Raw genomic sequence first — 21,721 nt, forward strand, 5'->3', positions numbered from 1 at the left:
ATAATGTTTTTCAGGGATTCACCCCAGGGCTTTTTCAGGATTACTTGTAGATTTTTTGAATAATTTGAAGGATTTCTTGAGGAATTCCTCCAGCGATTTGTATTGAAATTCTTTTAGATAATTATAGAGGGACATAGAAGCCAAAAAAAAATCTCCAAGAAGTCATCCAGGAATTCTTTCACAATTATCTCATGAATGCCAAGTCTTTTACAAATCCAATCATGAATACCTTCAAACTTACGATTACATCTTGCAGCACCAACTTTTAAATATATTAAAACTTCCTCAATGACCATTTGAATTTGTGCGTTGTTTGATAGACGCAAAAATACCCCTGGCCCACGAAATAAAAGAAATTAATAGTGTCCGACTAGAAATCACCTCCAGCATGGTTTTAATGAATACACTCGCGTTTACGCTTCAGCTACGTACATCTATTCTCACTAGGAATTCACAAACTTTTGCTGGAATTCCATTGCAAATTCAACCAGAGTTTTTTTTCCCACATGATACTTGATTTCCATAAAGAAGCACTTAACCATATTTTGCAGTAATGCTGCTAGAAAATTCAAAGATTCTTAAAGATACCCATCCAGGAATTCCTGGAAATTATCATTTAGATTTAATTTCTCAGCGGTTTAAAAAAGAAGATGTACAAAGTATTGCTTGTCTTCAATAACTGTCAATTTAAACACATATTATGCCAAATAAATTTCTATTACTGTACGTGCAGTTGAAACTTGGAATTTTCGACTAGCGAAGTTGGGTTTTCTCCAAATCCGTGCGTCGGACCTAACTTCGGAAGTGGTGCGCTGTATAGCTGTTTGCTATACAGCGCACCACTTCCGAAGTTAGGTCCAACACACGGATTTGGAGAAAAATCCAACTTCGCTAGTCGAAAACTCCGATTTTCAACTAAATTGAGAATATAGATCTATGTTTGTCACCACGACAGTGATTTTCAGTTTTTTTCTAACTTCCATATATAAAGTCATGAAAAATTTCTGGGGGGGGCCTGGCGGATTCTGGGGGGGGGCCTGGCCCCCCTGGCCCCCCCTCTAGTTACGCCAATGCACCGAACATTTTCACAATTAAAGGGCTATTAAGTATCACACTATCGTTTTAAAAAGAGTTTCACCTAAAGCAGTTTTCGAGCAACGCATGCTAAGGACGATCTACGGTGGAGTGCAGGAGAGCGGTGAGCGGCGGAGAAGGATGAATCACGAGCTCGATGCATTTTACGGCAAACCCAGCACCCAAAGCCGAAGGATTCGGTGGGCAGGGCATGTTGCAAGAATGCCGAATAACAATCCTGCAAAGCTGGTCCGGTAAGCACTAGAAGGCGTGGAGCGCAGAGAGCACAATGGGCGGACCAGGTGGAGCGTGACCTGGCGAGCATAGGACCTGACCGAGGATGGAAAGTGGCAGCCACGAAGTGCCGTAATTCTGCAAAGTGACGTAAGCGACATTGATAGTTTTGGCCCATTTTTTTTTTTTTTGATGCTGCACCCGTCGCTCGAAAACTCCGAGTGCTTGCAGACATGCGTCCATGTCTCGTGTCCGTAGAGAACCACCGGTCTTATTAACGTCTTGCAATGGTACATTTGGTGCGGGGGTGAATCTTTTTTGACCGCAGTTTCTTCTGGAGCCCATAGTAGGCACGACTTCCACTGATGATGCGCCTTCGTATTTCGCGGCTCACGTTATTCTCAGCCGTTAGCAAAGAACCGAGGTAGACGAATTCTTCTACCACCTCGAAAGTATCCCCGTCTATCGTAACATTGCTACCCAACAAGTAAGAATTGCTGCCAAGGCTTGTCCTGTCTCGCTCAGTCCCACCTACTCTTATCAGTCTAGTCAGCTTCCCGGGAAAGCTGTTCTCGTCCATAATTTTCCATAGCTCTGGGCGGTCGATACTGTCGTATGCCGCTTTGAAGTCGATGAACAGGTGATGCGTTGGGACCTGGTATTCACGGCATTTCTGGAGGATTTGCCGTACGGTGAAGATCTGGTCCGTTGTCGACCGGCCGTCGATGAAGCCGGCTTGGTAACTTTCCACGAACTCATTTACTTTAGGTGAAAGACGACGGAAGATGATCTGGGATAGCACTTTGTAGGCGGCATTCAAAATGGTGATCGCTCGAAAGTTCTCACACATTACCTTGTCGCCTTTCTTGTGGATGGGACGGATTATCCCTTCCTTCCACTCCTCCGGTAGCTGTTTGGTTTCCCAGATCTTGACTACTAACTGGTGCAGACAGGTGGCCAACTTTTCTGGGCCCATCTTGATGAGATCTGCTGCGATACCGTCCTTACCAGCCGCTTTGTTGTTTTTGAGCTGGTGGATGGCATCCTTAACCTCCCTCAGCGTGGGAATTGGTTCGTTCCCACCTCTGCTGCACCAACATAGTCATTTCCTCCGCTGCCTTGGTCCTCCGTGCCTACATTCTCTTCGTCATTCAGGTGCTCGTCGAAGTGCTGCTTCCATCTTTCAATCACCTCACGCTTGTCCGTCAGGAGGCTCCCGTCCTTATCCCTGCAGATTTCGGCTTGCGGCACGTAGCCTTTGCGGGATGCGTTGAGCTTCTGGTAGAACTTACGTGTTTCTTGTGAACGACACAGCAGTTCCATTCCCTCGCACTCCACTTCTTCCAGGCGGCGCTTTTTCTCCCGGAAGAGACGGGTCTGCTGCTTCCGCTTCTGTCTGTATCGCTCCACATTCTGTCGGGTTCCATGCTGCAGCATACCCGCCCACGCTGTAAACTCTCGTGGAGAAACGCCACGTGGGTATTAATTTAATAGAAATAGATCGTTGATCCATCCATTCGTCGCTGTTATCTCGATGGGCAATTTGGCCAAATGTTTCAGTACATTCAGTACACCAGAAGTTGCTCCGTACCTTACACACCAGTTTTCCCTTGGACTTCTACAGGTCGTTTGAGTTATACCCATTGACTTGATGTAGGCACGGAAAAAGGCAGCGTGATAGTTCCGATTCAGATAAGCCTATTCCCAGCAATTCCTATCTGCCACCCCATGATACCGACCGAAAACTGTGAGTAACCTTATAAAATCGGGTAACCAACCGCGGCGGAAACTTTGGTCGTTGGCTAACAGGCAAGGGGGGGGGGGGTTTCTTCTGCAAAACTGCGCGTCTGTTCTCCATGGAGGAGTGGCGCACAATAGCGGCCGTTCCACATGTTAGGGGCAGCTTATCGACGTTCAAGAGATGCAGATGCATTCTAAGCTCAACTGTGCACTATGCTCCTCCGGAAAATAGGGAGTTTTATATTCTTAACCACTTAATCAAATTTACAACTCTTTTGTCCATAAGGGCACTACGTGAGTGATTCCAATTGGCAGCGGCACTTCTACTTTTTGTACAGCGCCTAAATGTATTCTATTATTCTACTACATCGTTGGTTGTTCCTTTTTCCAGTCCGATTAGGGTTCCGTTATAAGTTGCCGTTAGCCGATGTGCAAGTATCCGGGTCCATTTGAGCTATGGGCTCAGAAGAGGGTAAGTGTCAGTTGCTCTCAGGGGGAACGAGCAACTGACGAAAGTGCCGGGGCTGGGATCGAACCCATGACCATCTCTTTGGGAAGCAAATATGTGACCACTTGTGCCATGGGCCCCGGTTAAATAGGGAGTTGGTGGCCATAATATGAATCGAGACCAACGGCAACGACCCCAGTAATCAAAAAGGGCTCACGATTGGATAATCAATACGTGGAACAGCAAATCTCTCAACCTTCTAATATCTAACCCCGCCTTTAAACGGGGTATAGTTTGAGCATTTTTGTATTTTTTGTTTCGTGGAAAATCAAAATTCTTATACAGGATGCTAGGTTCCTGAGTGCAAACTTTTTAAAGGGTGATAGAGGTGATAAATGGTGAAAAAAATTTCTACGCATATGGTCAAATCTCAGCCGTTACGTAGTTATTGAACTTCCCATGTTTTTGATTATTATTGCCTTAACTGGCTATAACTTTAAAATGGTCAAACTTATTGCAGTTTTTTTTCACCCTTATTCGAAAGATTATTGAATTTTCTATCAAATGGCATCTTTAAATCGATTAGTTTAGTTAAATAACTAAGTTTTCTGGAGCAAATAGCTCAAAAATAGTGTTTTTAATTTGTTTTTGTGATTTATCTTTAGAAAATGCGTAATAATTTAAAATCCTTTCTTAAGCAAAGTTGTGGCCCCTGTCTCACTCTACAATTCGTTTTTTGACATCAAACTTCTATCTCTTATCGTTTCCTTGGAATTTCGATTTAAACATCGCATTTCAGATCTTAAATTTGCAACTGTCAAGATAAGCATCAGTGAAGAGAATTCTCAGACAAAACAAGCAACAAAGAATACGCGACGATTACTCTTTATCCCAACTGGTAACAGATAATGACATGATCTCGAAAATTTTTGTTGCAGACAAAACGGAACCTGAACTTGTTGCGTACTTCTCAACTCGTGAAAAATCAATTATTTCCAACCTAAAATCGAAACTTCTTGATGATACATCTTCAGCAGCGTTGCAGTGTTTACCGACTTGAAGTTACCGCTCGAAAATCACAATTGAGTTGTCCAAAAAAAGTCTCACGAAACCTACTGCAAGCCTATCCATATACGTGAGAACAAAAGATGTTTACAAAGTTCTTACAGATAGATTAACACGGGAACTCTGAACACAAACCACTACCACAAAGGAATTTGGATTGGTCAATGCAAGCCATAAAAATCTCTAAACTCGTGGTGCACGATCTCTGTCCTATTCTGTTCAAGTTGGGACAAACGTATGTCGCATTGGGTGGAATGTCGCAACAAATTCAGGTTGCGACATTGCCGTTATTGTTGCGCGATGGTTTAATTTTGATTCTCTGGTAAGCACTATTTTGCGCACTGTGCCGCAAATTTAAATCAAAATTGCAAGAAAACGATTAGAGCTAGAAGTTTGGTGTCAAAAAACGAATTGTAGAGTGAAACAGGGGCCACAACTTTGCCTGAAAAAGAATTTTAATTTATTACGCATTTTTTAAAGATAATTGACAAAAACAAATTCAAACACACTACTTTCGAGCTATTTGCTCCAGAAAACTTAGTTACATATTTAATTAAACCAATCGATTCAAAGATGCTATTTGGTTGAAAATTCAATAATCTTTCGAATAAGGGTGAAAAACCTGCGATAAGTTTAATCATTTTAAAGTTATAGCCAGTTATGGCAATAATAATCAAAAACATGGGAAGTTCAATAACCACGTAACGGTTAAGATTTGACCATATGCGTAGAACATTTTTTTCGCCATTTATGGTCCTCTATCACCCTTTAAAAAGTTTGCACTCACGAACCTAACACACTGTATTTTTGCCTTGTATTCAGGACTATTCTGTATATCTCAAAATTGTGTTGGTGTCTTTTAAAGCTTAACTACATTTTTTTGAAGATCATTTAAAAATGGATGTTTCAGTCACCTTTCAGAAGTCATTGTTTATTTTGTATTGAATTTTTCCCAAATCATACTACCATAGTAAAAAAGTTTAGGGAAACCGAATACACTCTAAAATCACATTCCTTAAAATAATACGGAAAATAAAGTTTTCCATACAAAAAAAAATAAAAATTAAAATATTTCATCAATAATAATAAAATCTCAAAATGTTACCACAGATTAAGGACAAGACACCCAATGACGAACAAAGTAATATAATATACAAAATCAACTACGACAACTGTGATGGCTGCTACACTGGGATGACAACGACGAAGCTGAAAACGCGCATATCATGAACGTGGGAAAAAAACAAAATCAATTAACCAAAACAGAACAAATGTAAACATGACACAAACTGACCACACTGATATGATTAAACCGAACACACAACACACGAATAGAACAAACTAAAACTGTCATTTTGAAAATTGTAAGCAAAAGTAATGGATAGCGGTCCGGTTTCCGACTAATAGGCAATATCTTTTTGAATTTGAAGGTTTTTCGGAACAGAAAAAACGAACAAATTGTATGTAGACAGTGACATTAAGGTATTCCTTAACCTTCCGTTAATCGCGCTGTTGTACTTTGTACAACACATGAGAATTATCGACTATTACTTTGAAACCATCTTTTCTATCGATGTCAACCCCAAATGTATTCTACAGGAATCTTATTTGAAATATTATAAGACCTTTTTTGAAAACAGTATAACTCCTTATAATGCGGAAAATTGAAAATCGCAATATGAAGAACGTACTATATTTAAGATAAGATAGACAGTTGAATGTGAATTAGTGTATTTCAAAATCTAAATGATCTAGAAATATGATGTCTTCGGCAAAGTTACTTGGGATATCAAGGACCTTCGCGAGGTGATCTGAGAAATTCAGATTTCAACCGATAGGCGGCGCTAGTGAGTATGTAATTTTTATATGGCAGCCAATTAATCGTCCCATAATAAATTAAAAAGTTTCCATAAATAATTCGAAAATTACCAATAAATAATTAGGGGTGGAAGCAATAATAAACTAGAAAAGTTCCATAAACAATTCAAAAAGCGCATAAATAAATCGAAACTTCCCATAAATAATTGATTTTCTAGCAATAAAAAATGTAAGAATTTCCACAAATAAATCAACAATTGCAATAAAAAACTATATTTTTTCCAACAAAAATTTTCGAACATACTACATTATAGAACTATGAAAGAAATACTGAAACTATTGTGCAATTTAACAGACAATCGCTTGCTGTCCGAACTCGCTAACGCTCGTCGGACTTAAAAAAGGGATAACATCTCTGTTCGCATTATACCGGGCAAATTCTTGGATCTGTGGATTGCCAAGAACCGAATCGACGCAGTTACGGCGCATCGGATTTCGGAAACATCGGCGGCCTTCTGCCGCCTCAGTTCCTCAATCCTCTATGCGGCTTCGCCGTATAGCTCAGCCGGTACTTTTACCTTGCTCATCAGTTCCTATTTATTGCTAAATTTTCAATTGCTTTTTTGATGCTTTTCAATTGGGAATTTTTAAATTATTTATGGAAAAATCAGATTTATTTATGGAAAATTTTTACTGTTTTGGTGGAAAAAATATAGTTATTTATTGCAATTATTGAATTATTCGTGGAAATTCCGAAGTTTTTTATTGCTCGAAGATCAATTATTTATGGGAAATTTTAATTTATTTATGCACTTTTTGATCACTTTTGAAAATGATCACTTTTTTATGAGTCGTTTATATTTTAGCCATTTTTATATCCCATATAGCTCAGAATCCTGAGTACTTAGAAAGATGGTGTCTTCGGCAAAGTTGTTTGGTTGGTTAAACACTAACTGATAGAGAGCCGTTTGGTTTGAAACTCCACATGTAGGTGGCGCTAGTGGGCATTGAAATTTTATAACTCATACATCTCAGGACCCTGATTACTTAGAAAGATGGTGTCTTCTGCAAAGTTGTTTAGTAGATCAAACACTAACTGATGAAGACAAATATGACGTGCAATTTCACATCCAGGTGGCACTAGTGAGAATTCCAATTTTATACCTCATATATCTCAAGATCCTGATTACTTAGAAAGATGATGTCTTCGACATTGTTGTTTGATGGATAAAGGATAAATGTACTTATCCCATGACATTGACAACCTTAAGATAGAGTATATTGAAATACGACGGTCAGATATTGAATATTTTACTAAGCGCTTTAACTTCATGTAAAATTAATCAATCAAGTGCAAATTTAAACAAATTATAATCAACTAGTTGTGTAATTTTCAAATTTTGAAAACTTTCGGATATATAAAAATTTACAGCTCGTTGATTTTTTTCTAGATGAATAATAACACATTCATACTCATGCAAATTTACAACTTGCGTCTTCTGGTGGCAGAAGCACGAATCAAATGGTCAATCAACTGAAAGCCCTTGATCTACCAACCAACCTTGCCAAAGATATCAACTTCCCAGGTACCGTAAACCGGGGTCAAATTGATCAGCGGGGTGAAATTGATCATACGGGTACTACATTGCAATTCCATGCTAGGAACTCTAAAGCGTCGTAATGATCTTAAACTTTTTACGTTATCTGGTTCGTAGATGTCTAGAGATGAGTGTAGAATTTTATTTATTTAAAAAAAGGTTAGTTTTGGCTTATTTTTTTAGGAATTTGCAATGTATTACTCATTTTGCTGAAATTATGGCTACTAAACAATCGATTGCTAATAGGACTTCCCGTAAATTCTCTGTTTTAACATTTTTGTGGAGCCTTGGTTGGAAAGTTATGTAGCTAATAAGAACATGAAATAGTTAAAAAAAAGTTCATTTTATGTTGAAATAGTCATTTATTGTGACAGAGATCACTTATTTCAAATGAAATTGCCTACCTGTAGGCGTTTAAGGGGAAATTTCAAAATTTTATTTTGCATTTAAAGCAATAAATTCAATAGTTGTAAGATTTTAAACGCGTTATTCGGTTTTAGAAGGGCAAAATTAAGCGGACAAGGAAATTTTCTTTTGAAACCGATGCTTAATTGTATAATGATCAATTTCGCCCCAAAGTGGCATTTCCAATTTAATGATATTTGGAGTTATATAACTTAAAGTTAAAATTTGCTGAACAAAATTCTGTCACGTGGTTCCATGGAGATCCACTGGGTACTGATTTTACAGAAATTCTTTTGGCAATATTTGGAATTCCACTAATGTTATCCGCAAAAGTTGTTTTAAAGTGATCAATTTGACCCCGGATTACGGTAATCAGACTCCGGGATATATAAGATATAAAATTTGCATACTCGTTAGCACCACTTACTGGCGAAATATTGATTTCAACGACCCATCAACCAAATGCACTTAACCTATTTGACAACTTTGCCGAAACCACCATCTCTCTTCTAGTAACCAGGATCCTGAGAACTATTGCATATACATTTTTTTATGTTCACTAGCGTCATCTAGTGATGAAATTACGATTCAAACGGACAACTATCTGTAAGTTTTCGATCTTTTAGAAGGTCGGCACGAGAGGTAACTTTTCCTCCATTTGGTCTTTGATCTACCAAACAACTTTGCCGAAGACACCATCTTTCTGAGTAAAGTGGAGCTTCGTGGCCGTTCGGTTAGCGTTACCAAGCGTGTAACCGCACCATGCTATCCATTGGTAAATGTAATGTATGTCGTGTCCATGGTCTAGTGTTAAGTTCTGTTCAGTCTGTACAGCCTCTGGCTGAAAACGGTGTCCCGTGCCTTTTTAATCGGAATCCTGAGCTACATGAGATTTAAAATTTACATGCTCACTAGCGCCTCCTAGTGGTGGCATTTGAAATCAAACTGTCACTCATCTATAAGCCCTTGATATACCAAACATCTTTGCCGAAGACACTACCTTTCTAAGTAATAAGGATCCAGAGATACATAATATATAATATTTACGTGCTCACTAGCGCCACCAAGTGATGAAATTTCAAATTAAACTGCGAATCATCCGTAAGTACTTGTAAGTAAGACTTAACAAATGACGGTTAAAAGTTAAAAAAAAACTGCCACTGGACGAAAAAGCAACAATTTAATTCGATATGTGTTAAGGGTAGTCCAATGTGTTAAAACCAATGAAAATTACTGTAATAAATTACAGATTCCCTGAGGAAGATCCAATAAGGATCGAAACGTTGGAAGAAAAAAACGTTGTTTCTGTTGTTTTTGACCCCGGAAAAACTGAAACGTCAAAAACTATTCCAAAAACGAAAATTTAAAAAAAATCATCTTCCAAAACATGTTTAAATCGATTTTAGATGACGAAAATTTATATTTAGATCAAAATTAAAAATTTGGGTATTATAGAGTTAACTTCATCGGAAGCACCCGCATACTTGTCGATGTACTGAAGGATCACGGGTTCGGCTACACTTCAAAACAGTTACTAATCCCGAAAGCCAGCACAGCAGTAATACCGGTAAATCGGACCCCATCCAGGCTGGTAAGGGCGGGTGAAGCGCCCCGTTGTTTTTGGGGTTCTTCTGAACTACTATACACAAGGATGTGATATCTCTTTTATTCACAATGTCTGTGCTTCCCGTCTCAGAATAAACTATATTGATTTAACAGTTCAATTTTACAACATTACTTAACTTCTACTTAATGCACTTTTACACTTTACAATGCACTTTTACCCTTCGGACAGTATCTAAAGGTGTCCCACATGGGATCTCAAGACTTATCCGATATGCTGCCTATTCTAACGTTGAAACCGAACTCACGACAACTGACGTATTTAGTTTAACTTTCGAGAACTTTCTTCACTAACTGTTCTCTACGAACTGACTTCACTAACTGCCCCCCGACTGAAGCCAAAGCCTCAGTATTTATAGCCTAAATTCCCTAGCAATACCCGAACCAGCTTGGGCGTGTCTAAAACTTCTACCATCATTCTCGTCTTGCCGAAGAAGTCACGATAATTCCTAACAATGCCCGAACCAACTTGGGCGTATCCAAAACCCTACCAAATGTAAATACTAATAAGTCCAAAACCTAGACCTCTACCTATCCTACTTGTCCTCATCGTGATTAACATCCTTCTCTTCTTGAAAACATCACGACTCTTCTATCTTGGGCGTATCCCAAGCCCTACCAAGAATCTTAATGCCAAAGAAAAACCTAAATTTCTTAACCCCGCCTGATTTGGGCGTGTTCGAACAAAACCTACTGAGAATCTTTACACCAAGGTCTACATCTTCTAGCCCCGCCTCACTTGAGCGTACGCAAGGCTTGGGTGTGTGAAATAATTGAAACTCCACCATCGACGTCATCATCATCCTCCCCATCATCATCATCGTCACCATCAGCATCTTCATCGTCTTTGGAATTTGGCACCAAATTCTCCAAAACAAAGCACCCGCTTTGTTATTGATTACTTGGGCACAGTGAACCCTAGCCGGGCCCCGGCCACGGATGTTTATTGAAATTATATCCCAACATTTTTTTCTTGAAGCCAAAACAAATCGAGTACAAACAAGTCAGGCGCCTTATGCGGTCAATACGGTGTCTCAATTTCAGAACATTCCAGCTAAGGTTCACCTGAGTTCAGAACCATACGCGGCCAATTCGGCGCCTTGATTTCGAAACAAAAATAAACAATCTTTGTTCTAGCGCGATCAATAGGATGTCGCGGTTCCATATCATTCTTTCGGGTTCATTACCCATCGTTGTCCCAAGCGTAATCGAAATTGCATCACACCGACCGGACCCAACGCGTTGCAACACGATCGCACCCGGCCACCACCGGACGATGATGGGTCATAAAAACTTGGTCAGTAACGAATGGTGCGATTTTCGTTGCTTACAATATGCCGCACGTGAGGTAGGTAGACCCTACCATGAGCGTGGCTATTGGTGTAAATTGAAAAACACCCCCAGGCAGCTGCTCTAATGGGAGTGTGGGGAAAAACAGGGAACCCGCAAGCGGCAAGGTAGGCCTACTGCTCATCTTTCGCGAGTGTGTAACTGAGGATTGCGGACTGAAATTTGACAGCAGCCAGGCTGCTGCCAAACCTCCAAAATGATCAGAGTGTGCCTGGATACAAGTTTGGTTTGCTTAGTCACGCTAAAACAAGTGAAACATTTAATGACACACAAACTTTACCGTCAGATACGAAAACGTTTAAAACGTTTTATCTGTGAGAAAATGATGTATGAAACTTACCTAAAATTTGTAAATTATTCTTCCAAGCCCATAATGACAAAGTCAGCTGAATATACGTTTTATTGTAGCTTTTGCTGTAATCGATATGTTTGAGCCTTGGTTTAAACGTTGTGTGAAGTAGTTTATGCGTGCACTTCGAAATTGATCTCCATAGAGATAAGAAGCTTTACAACGGGGAGCACTGAAAGAAAGAGTACGTGCTCAAATTGAATGACCAAAAAAGTTGAGTCCACATCCCTCAGGTGTGTAAGTGTGACTGGCAACGCGACCAGAAGCCTGTTTGAATCCTGCTTGGAAATCGGTTTATTTTGCCGATGGGGATGGCCCGCGAAATCGCATTGTGTTGTTTGGGAAGGCCCGCGTAGTTTGTTCGAGTTTGACGTGCCTCCACCCTCCCTGGGGGAAAATGCATTTTTTTCACAGTTGAATTGACTTTGAATATCGGAGTGCGTGGGAATATTTAGGTCTATGCACGGTAGGTTGTCCCAAAATTGCACATGGTCGAAAAGCTTGGGGGCTCACCCTGCAAATGATAGCTAAGGGTGTTAGAAACAAACTTTTGTATGACGGCAACTTTCAAAAATGACGTTTAGAGGTCGCCCCAGCGAGATTTTTTAAAAATGGCCATTTTTCGTAAAAAATTTCATACAAATGTTTTTTACCGTACAAAAATTGGCAATACTCACTATTTTTATATTTTTTACAGCTTGATATGGATCCAAACTTCTTGGAAAAAATAATTAACGACATGTTTTGCAGGTAACTTTTTGATACTGAATTTTTGAATTAACTAAAATTTGTCATTTTTTGATATACTTTGCATTTTACCCATCATAAAAAGTATCTGAACCTAATGCTAATTTAAAACAATTTCCATAAAAAGATAGGAAATTTTATGAGGAAAAACTTTGCCGAAGACAGCATGGCGTTTTTTCTATCCGTTTTAGAGTTATTCACGATTTACTATTTGGTGAAATCTGGATTTTTTGTATTAAAAAAAATGCACAAAATAACTGCCCAAAAACACATACAAAGTAAAAAATTACGTATGCTCAACAAGTTTGTGTCTTGATTGTGTTTAGGAATTATGGTAGCATCATTCATTGAATTTTTCTTTCCGTTGACAAATCCATTTTCATTGATCTAGAAAGGCACCTACTAGCGAGAAACTTTATCACTAGGTACCATTTTGAGATGCCTCAGTAGGCCATGGCATTTATAACGGTTATGTACTGACAATAGTTTATACGAGCCTAATACACAATCAAACGCACGCACATTTTTTATATCATTTAGAAGGTGATACATTCCGCAGAACATATCGATTTTGTTTTTCAATTATGTTGTTCAAATCGTTCAAAGACATGAATAAAACATTCTAGTAGTCCCTATCATTTTGATCAACAGATAGGACGATAAAAATTACGTCACTTGTTTACGTCCAAAACTGTTGTTTACCAATAATATCCTACCTTGTATTTGTGTATGCCGTGTATGTGTTATGGTTATCAAATTGTTATAACCTTGGATAACATTACCTTAACTCACTGGTTCATCTCATCCCACCCGTTTCAATTTGCCTCGGTATATCTTATTTTCGGTGTTGACTATCTTAGTTCAAATCAGTAGATGTAAAAAAGACAGGCCCTGCTTTTCAGAATGTCTTGAATTGGAACTTAGTATCTAAAAATTGGTATTCTTACGTAAGATGTTCCTAATCGCGATTTGAATTTGGCATGGATCAACGTATTCGCCTTTATTCACTTTGCCACTGTTTCCTGGGCTGTTTCACTGGTCCAGGACTCATACGTCTTCATGTAGAAAAAAAATGAGAATATCGACAGGAAAGTAAGATAAACGCGAAAATAAGGCTCAACATTTTGTAGAGAATATCTTTAAAAAATCAATAGGCTGTACGAAGCTTGTCAAGAGAGCTAGCTTTGTAAGAAATCTTTGCTAGTTAACTTCCATATGAAGGGATTGAATAACAAAAAATAACAATCAAATAATGATGTCACCATAATTCCATAACACAATCAAGACACAAACTTGTTGAGCATATCTGGTTTTTTGCTTTGTATGTGTTTTTGGGAAGTTCTTATGTGAGATTTTTAGAAAAAATACCTCAAAATTCAAATTTTACCAAATAGTAAATTGTGAATAACTCTAAAACGGATAGAAAAAACGCCATGCTGTCTTCGGCAAAGTTTTTCCTCATAAAATTTCCGATCTTTTTATGGAAATTGTTTTAAATTAGCATTAGGTTCAGATACTTTTTATGATGGGTAAAATGCAAAGTATATAAAAAAAAGAAAAATTTTAGTTAATTCAAAAATTCAGTATCAAAAAGTTACCTGCAAAACATGTCGTTAATTATTTTTCCCAAGAAGTTTGGATCCATATCAAGCTGTAAAAAATATAAAAATAGTGGGTATTGCCAATTTTTGTACGGTAAAAAATATTTGTATGTATTTTTTTACGAAAAATGGCCATTTTTCAAAAATCTCGCTGGGGCGACCTCTAAACGTCATTTTTGAAAGTTGCCGTCATACAAAAGTTTGTTTCTAACACCCTTAGCTATCATTTGCAGGGTGAGCCCCCAAGTTTTTTGACCATGTGCAATTTTGGGACAACCACACGGGCTTGAAAAGGCTAGTCCGTCCCGGATGAAGAGAATAGGGGGATGTGACCGTTGTTAGGGTTCCGGGTCATTTGGCCGAATGCCATTTGGCCCAATGCCGTTTGGCCGAAAAATAAATGATGATGTCAAGTGACCATACCACTGTTCTCCGTCTCAGTATAACTCGGAAGAGCAGCCTATGATTCAAAGAAGGAAAAATCTTTGCTGATATATTGGCAGTTTCAACGCCAACTAATCCCTGAATATTAAAACTAGAAAGAATAGCCTATGATTAAAAGAAGGAAATACTTCTGATAATCATATTGGCAATTAGAATGTCAAAAACTTCCTCTGAATTCTTTTGATCATGATTCGGCCAAACGGCATTCGGCCAAACGACCCTTTCGGCCAGATGGCATTCGGCCAAATGGCGTTCGGCCAAACGGTATTCGGCCAAACGAAAGTTGTGCGGAAAAGGAAGCAGAAAAAACCGCTTGATGGGCAGGAGCGTAGGGACACCAAACCCAATAGACATAGGAAGGTAGGTGCCAAGTGCGAGAAAGGCGACGCGCTCGTCATCAAGACCCAACAGTCGAAGTACTTGGACGTCTTGAAGGCGATGCGAAGCGACGTCAAGCTCATGGATCTGGGAGCTGACATGCGCAGTATTAGACGTACTCGTACGCGTGAAATGATCCTCGAGCTCAACCGCGACCAGGAGCGCAAGGGCGCCGCCAACAAAAGTCTGGCGGAAGAGATCCTTGGCGAAGAGATCGAGGTGAGAACTTAGAAGAACTTAGACGAGATCACCGAAGCGGAAGAGATCATCACGGCACTGCGGATAATGCAAGATGCAGGTGGCCACCGCAGCCGATCGGCTACGGAAAGGGCCGGCAGGGACACAGGTAGCTTTGGTTCAGCTTGGTTGACTACATGCACACGACATTATGACTTTTCGGAGTTGGAAAAAAAGCAGCTACTAGCTGCGTTTTATGGTACACAATTGTTTATTCAGTCTTATTTTTTAACTAAATAAAAAAAATAAATAAAAAAATTGTGTTCATTTTCTGAACCCATTTGAAAAGTTACATCATTGATAAGTTGCACAAAATTGATTGACACAAGCTGTGCCTACTACTGCAGATGAAACTGCAACATCAATTCCCATTAAATTTTGCAGATAATATGAGTACATGCTAATATGTTTGCAAGCCGAATTCTTCAGATTATGTCCAATACAAACTTCTGAATCATTAAGTAATTGAATAACCTCACTAATATTTTTCATTGGTACATTAATTCATCAAATCAAACAACAGTTTCACTGACATCATCCAGAGCAATTACATTTTCGGCGGCTGCTGCTGCCCGATCACTGGCTTCCTGTTCCAAGGCCAGCGCAGCCCGTTCCGTTTCGGCTTTCTGCAGCACTACGCACCGCCGGTGCAGTCCCGCGAATGGTCCCACAGCACCTGGGTAAGCTTCGTCACAAGCGGCATTTCCCTGCTCGAAAGCCACCAGCAGGCTGTCGAAGCGCTCCTGGAGATCAGCTGGCAAAGTGGCCACGGCCAACCGTTCCAACACGCCGGCAGGCTTGGCGCGGAATTTACCCACGGGGGCGGTGGCTGCCGGAAGGGCCCGCGAGAATGGTGACACGTGAGCTGGAGGTCCGAACGCCGGTAGGTTAGGTGGTACGCCAAAGGCCGGAAACGATGGATATGCTGATGGCCATCCTGGCTGTTGAAGAGCAGCTTGTTGCGCGAACGGTCCAAAGGGACCAAATGGTCCAAATAGAGATCCTTGGGCAACTCCAAGGACAAGGAGAACGGCAAAAATCGACAATTTACTCATATCGAGAAGTGTATGAATAAGGCAAAGGTTCAATTGGAATTATTTACTAGGTATGCAGAAGCGATATTAACTGCGATGAGCACCGAGAGTATTTGATTTGTGTGAGGGTGCGCCTTTCTGTTTTATAGCAGGGCAAAGTAGTGCTCTTGTTTGAACAAAATAGCGTTCTGTTGTTGGCATGCGGGCAGTTAAGCCGATGAGTAATGTATCTCTTCGCTGGGGTAATGTAAAGAAAGCTCAGCTTATTTCGAAGAGGAGCAGGAACGAAATGACTCATTTTACGTTAAAGGATTCCTGGAAACAAAATTCATGCTAAAATTAAAATAATAATTTTCATACATCAACCTTTTATTTAGGCCCTGTTGACATTATTGTTGCTACCATGGTTGTTACATATGATGACAAAGGTTATAATCGGCAGGTTTGTTCTCTTTGTCATGGGTGGTTTTTGTGGGCCAAATTGCTTGAAATTTGGGCATGTAACTCAGCTTGATCGAGAAGGATTTGAGGCCAACTCTGAGATCAACAGGTTTCAACAAACCCTCCATGACAAAGAGAACAAAACGACCGAAAATACGTAAGTTCCCCTATTGCGTCTTTCAAAAAATCGTTTTTGATCCACACTTAATCGATTTGTAACCAAATTCTATACCTTCTCCTTGATCTAGAGCCTTGAGCTTATTTGATTGTAAAATGAGACTGCACAAGCCCTTTATAGTTGGGAATAACTACAAACTGTATGAGAAAACGATGTATTTCATTAGGTAATCATTAATCGACCTTGGTGCATTTCGTGCGTGGGTGAATCTTTTTCGACCGCAGTAGGCTTCTGGAGCCCGTAGTAGGCCCGACTTCTGCTGATGATGCTCCTCCGAATTTCACGGCTCATGTTGTTGTCAGCCGTCAGTAAGGATCCAAAGTAGACGAATTCCTCCACCACCTTGAAGGTATCCCCGTCTATCGTAGCATTACTACCCAGACGAATCCGGCCGTGTTCGGTTCTGCCTATCAGCTTTGTTTTTGAGGCATTCACCACCAGTCCGACCTTTGCTGCTTCACGTTACAGGCGGGTGTACAGCTTTGCCACCGTTCCAAATGTTCTGGCGATAATGTCCATGTCGTCCGCAAAGTACACAAATTGACCGGATTTTGTCAAAATCGTTCCTCGGCTGTTGAGCCCGGCTCGTCGCATCACACCTTCCAGCGCGATATTGAAGAGTAGACATAAGAGTCCGTCACCTTGTCGCAGTCCCCGGCGAGATACGAATGAACTGGATAGTTCACCCGAAACCCTTACGCAGTTTTGCACACCGTCCATCGTTGCTTTAATCAGTCTAGTCAGCTTCCCAGGAAAGCCGTTTTCGTCCATGATGTTCCATAGCTCTGCGCGGTCGATACTGTCGTATGCCGCCTTGAAGTCGATGAAGGGGTGATGCGTTGGGACTTGGTATTCACGGAATTTCTGGAGGATTTGTCGTACGGTGAATATTTGGTTTGTTGTCGACCGGCCGTCGATGAAGCCGGCTTGATAACATCCCACGAACTCATTCGTTTTAGGTGAAAGACGACGGAAGATGATCTGGGATGGCACTTTGTAGGCAGCATTCAAAACAGTGATCGCCCTAACGTTCTCACATTCCAAGTGGTCGCCATTCTTGTAAATGGGACTGATTCCCAAGTAACACAACTTGTCCATATATTTATTTAAGGCTCTTTCGTTTAATTGAAAACTTTACGGAGCCAACTCTCATATAAACATTTTGATGTTCTAAAAATACAATAGACTTATTAATAAAACGTTTTTCGCGCGCACTTTTTCCTCGGGCGAGAACTTGATCCGGAACTTGAATGCGAAGCCGCAAACTGAGCTCGTCTCTGGTCAGCCGTTGCGTTTCCCATCACCTCCTTGATAACTTGAACCGCTTTCTCAACTTTTTCTGTAGTGAGCTTCCAACCCGTGCTTCCTTCACCTTCATTTTGTTTCGGTCCTGGCTGTTCCTGCTCCGTATCTGTTGCGTTCGTAACTTGATCGTCGATTTCTTCTTCATTAACTTCAATAATGTCGTCCTCAATCAGATCCGATAGAACCTGCACAACGGGTGCAGCGGATTTTCCAGCCACAATTCCTGCATACGAACGGTCTCCTGGTTTTTCCCGCTGTGGCTTCTTCTTGCTCCCCTTTGTTTGACGCTGAGGACAAGTATCTTTACGGTGACCCTCCGCATAGCACCAAAAGCATGTGTCCTTAAGTCCATCATAGAACAGTCTACATCTCAGACCAACAACGTCAATTGCCGGCGGAATACTTTTTTTGACCTCCATATACACACCGCGTATACCAGTGTGCATATGGTCGAGACCTAATTCCGCTGGGAATTTCTCACGAATAACACGGTCGATCTTCCCATATTCTCCAAGCACTGATGAGAGTTGGTCATCCTCCAGTTCCGGGGGCAGGTCGAAGACTCGCACATATCGCATATTGGCACCAGCGATCGACATGCGAACGTTCACCAGTTTGCCACTGGAATAGACAAACTTCCTTTGTTCCATGTTTTTCCGCAGGGATTCCTTCATGGCATCACTGGACACAAATTTTATGTACAGCGACCGATCATGCGGTGTTTTGTACGTTGCTTCCATCGTTAATATATCTGTATCCAACTCCTTCAGAAATCTAGCGATTTCTTCCCATGTGGGATTTGGACTGCCCGCCGGAAAACAGAATTGCACCGTGTTAATAAAAAGCCCATCCATGGTGCGATAATTGAACAAGATTCAGCACCAACAACCGAGTGTTAACGACCGAGGAACAAAGCCGACGCGACAAAGCAAATCGATAGCAAAAAAGGCTACCTGCAGAACGAACGCATTTGTTCGTCTATACCCGACGGCGTCAGCGACAGAACTGAAAGTAACACAACTTGTTATAATAGTGTATATAATACATGCTGCAAACAAACATTGATGTTTTGATTCGAATATGGAAAACATATTTTTGTACGCTTATATCACCGAAAAAGCGCAAAAAATGGCGGCTTATAAAACATCTTTGATGTAACTAAAGATGTTTTTCAATACATTCTTATAACATAATATTACGTATCGAATATGTTCTCTGTAACATTATCAATACTTAGTTGATGCCAACAGAATCATGATTTATCAGAGGAACGATGTGCAAATAAATGTGAGACTTTTTATGTGCTATTGGAAATGGTAGAAAATAATGTTCAAGCCTTACATTTCATTTGTAATTTACGATCTCAGTGTTTGGTCACTATGACCTAATTTCTTATGCCATTCAAAATTTTGTGGTGAAATAAACACATTCACCCTTCAATAATTTATTCGCTTTCCATCAGATTAAAAACAACAAGGGAGGTTTTGGTCATCTCTCTGGTTTTTGAGAGAATTTGGAACATATTTTCAGGCATTCAACATGGTGGCTCATTGAAACAGCACCGTCAGGAAGTTTTGGAATGCCATTTTCAATTATGTTACACTAATGATATACTTTTTCACTACTGTAGAATGTTTGTCCGTTGGATAATAAGGACATTATTATTTCATTAAATATTTAAACTGTCCCAGATAAACAATGATTTCGAAAAAAAAAAACGGAAGATGAACAAATGGTTATATACATACAAGTGATTGTTTGAAACTTTTTAGCAGACACTGTAATTTATCGGACCGAATAGGAAAGAATCCAGAATATAAGAATTACGTTTAAATAACATTGGTTGTACATCTCAATAACATGTTTGTCGACATCTACTTGAATCGATAGAAATACGTTGGAACATCTTTTTTCAACTAGGGTATTTGTGCCTATCTTAGTCTCATTAAGGATGTGCAACATGAAAAATCACTCACAGCGCAATGTATACGCTTCAAACTTAATGATACAAACCTTTAACACACGTGCTCACTTCCACTGTTGATCCTACGATGCACTAGAGTGGGATTTATCTTCAATATTTGATTAAATTACGATCACAAATCGCGAGCCACTCGCACCTATCTTCAGCACACCGCAAAATTTTCATCTCATCGCGGTCCACCGGGTGGCCCCTTTTTCATCTCAACAGTATTTACAGCAAATCCACAACCACTCTCACATTTTCTCATCGTAGAGCATTCTGCACTCACCCACTAACGCACTCCCTTTCCCTAGCAGGTGACAGTTTCATTGTGATTGTTTTTCTCTCTCGCAAAGGAGAAGTCACAACAAAGTGCGGCGCGACGAATCGTCTATGCTCGCTCCCGACGTTTTGCACTCGCATACATTCACAGCTGATTGGCAAATCAGTGCTGCCGAACTGGATGATAGTTCGTAAAGCTTGAGCGGTAGCAGCATATTTAGATGAAAACCAAACCAAATATTTTGAAAGAAATGGTGTTGGAAAATGAATTATTGATCGATTTGCGTAGAAGTTCGATTACCAAGATGTTAAACCAAGAAACGACCATATTCTGATTGAAAAAACATCGTATTTGTAGTGACCAAATCTCATTCAATTAACTACTTGTTTCTTGATGTCTGGCACCGCTGTGATGCTTGCTTTGGTGCTTCGGCAGAGATGTGCGCCGCGGTTAAAACATCATTTTTGGTCGTCGGCGGCGGCGGCGTTTAAAATGAGATTTCAATATTTCGCTCTTTTACATCTCATATAGCGAAACATTTTAACAAACTATACTTTGCATATGAGAATGTAAATACGGGGGTTTCGGAGCGCCTTATTAAGAGGAATTTTGGGGTTTGGGATTCAGAGGCGTTACGGAAGCCTTACGGAGGAGATTTCGGGGGTTTTGGAGCGTCGCAGGTGCGTTACATGGGGTCCGAGGCGGTTTAAGGGGAATTTTGGAGCCATTTCAGGAAGTTTCAGAGCATTTTCGGCGGGATTCAGAGGCGTTACGGAAGCGTTATGGAGGAGTTTTTTTAATGCACAAATTCCTCTCATTTTATGCCTTTTTTAATTTATGCACCCCCAGCCATGTGCATAAATTGAGGTTTTAGTGTAGTAACTTGTAATTGCGCACACGTATATAGTGCGGCAGACAATTAAACCGCAGACAGACGTTCAAGTTTGACTCAGCAGCTTGTGTAAAAAACATGGCCGCCACAAATTGCCAAGTGGCAATCAGCGAACAGATGGCGTTAGCGACGGTCATATTCAATCGCTGCCTCACATGTGTGTTGCGACCAACAACTGTAACCACGGTCGTCTTCCAGCCGGATGGCGGGAAAAGACCGCACGTGTTGCACGCTAATAATGTTTCCACATAATTTGTGCAGAGTAAGTTACTTTTATTTAATGTCTAAAATCTATTGCACAAATTAGCGCAGGACTCTTGTAAAATATTTTACACATTATTACTTTTACATAGATTTGCTAGAATAAAACTGCATTTGGATGAACTTAGGAACTTAGGAATGATTTTGACAGTGTTTGTTTTGATTTTATTTTTCGGTGGGAGGTGAATTGGGTGGTAAGTAAGCGGCTGGAAGCACGTGGTTTCTCAAACTGTCAACTGCACTCGACTACACT

This window comes from Aedes albopictus, chromosome 1 (assembly GCF_035046485.1).
Source record: "Aedes albopictus strain Foshan chromosome 1, AalbF5, whole genome shotgun sequence".
Lineage (NCBI taxonomy): Eukaryota > Metazoa > Arthropoda > Insecta > Diptera > Culicidae > Aedes > Aedes albopictus.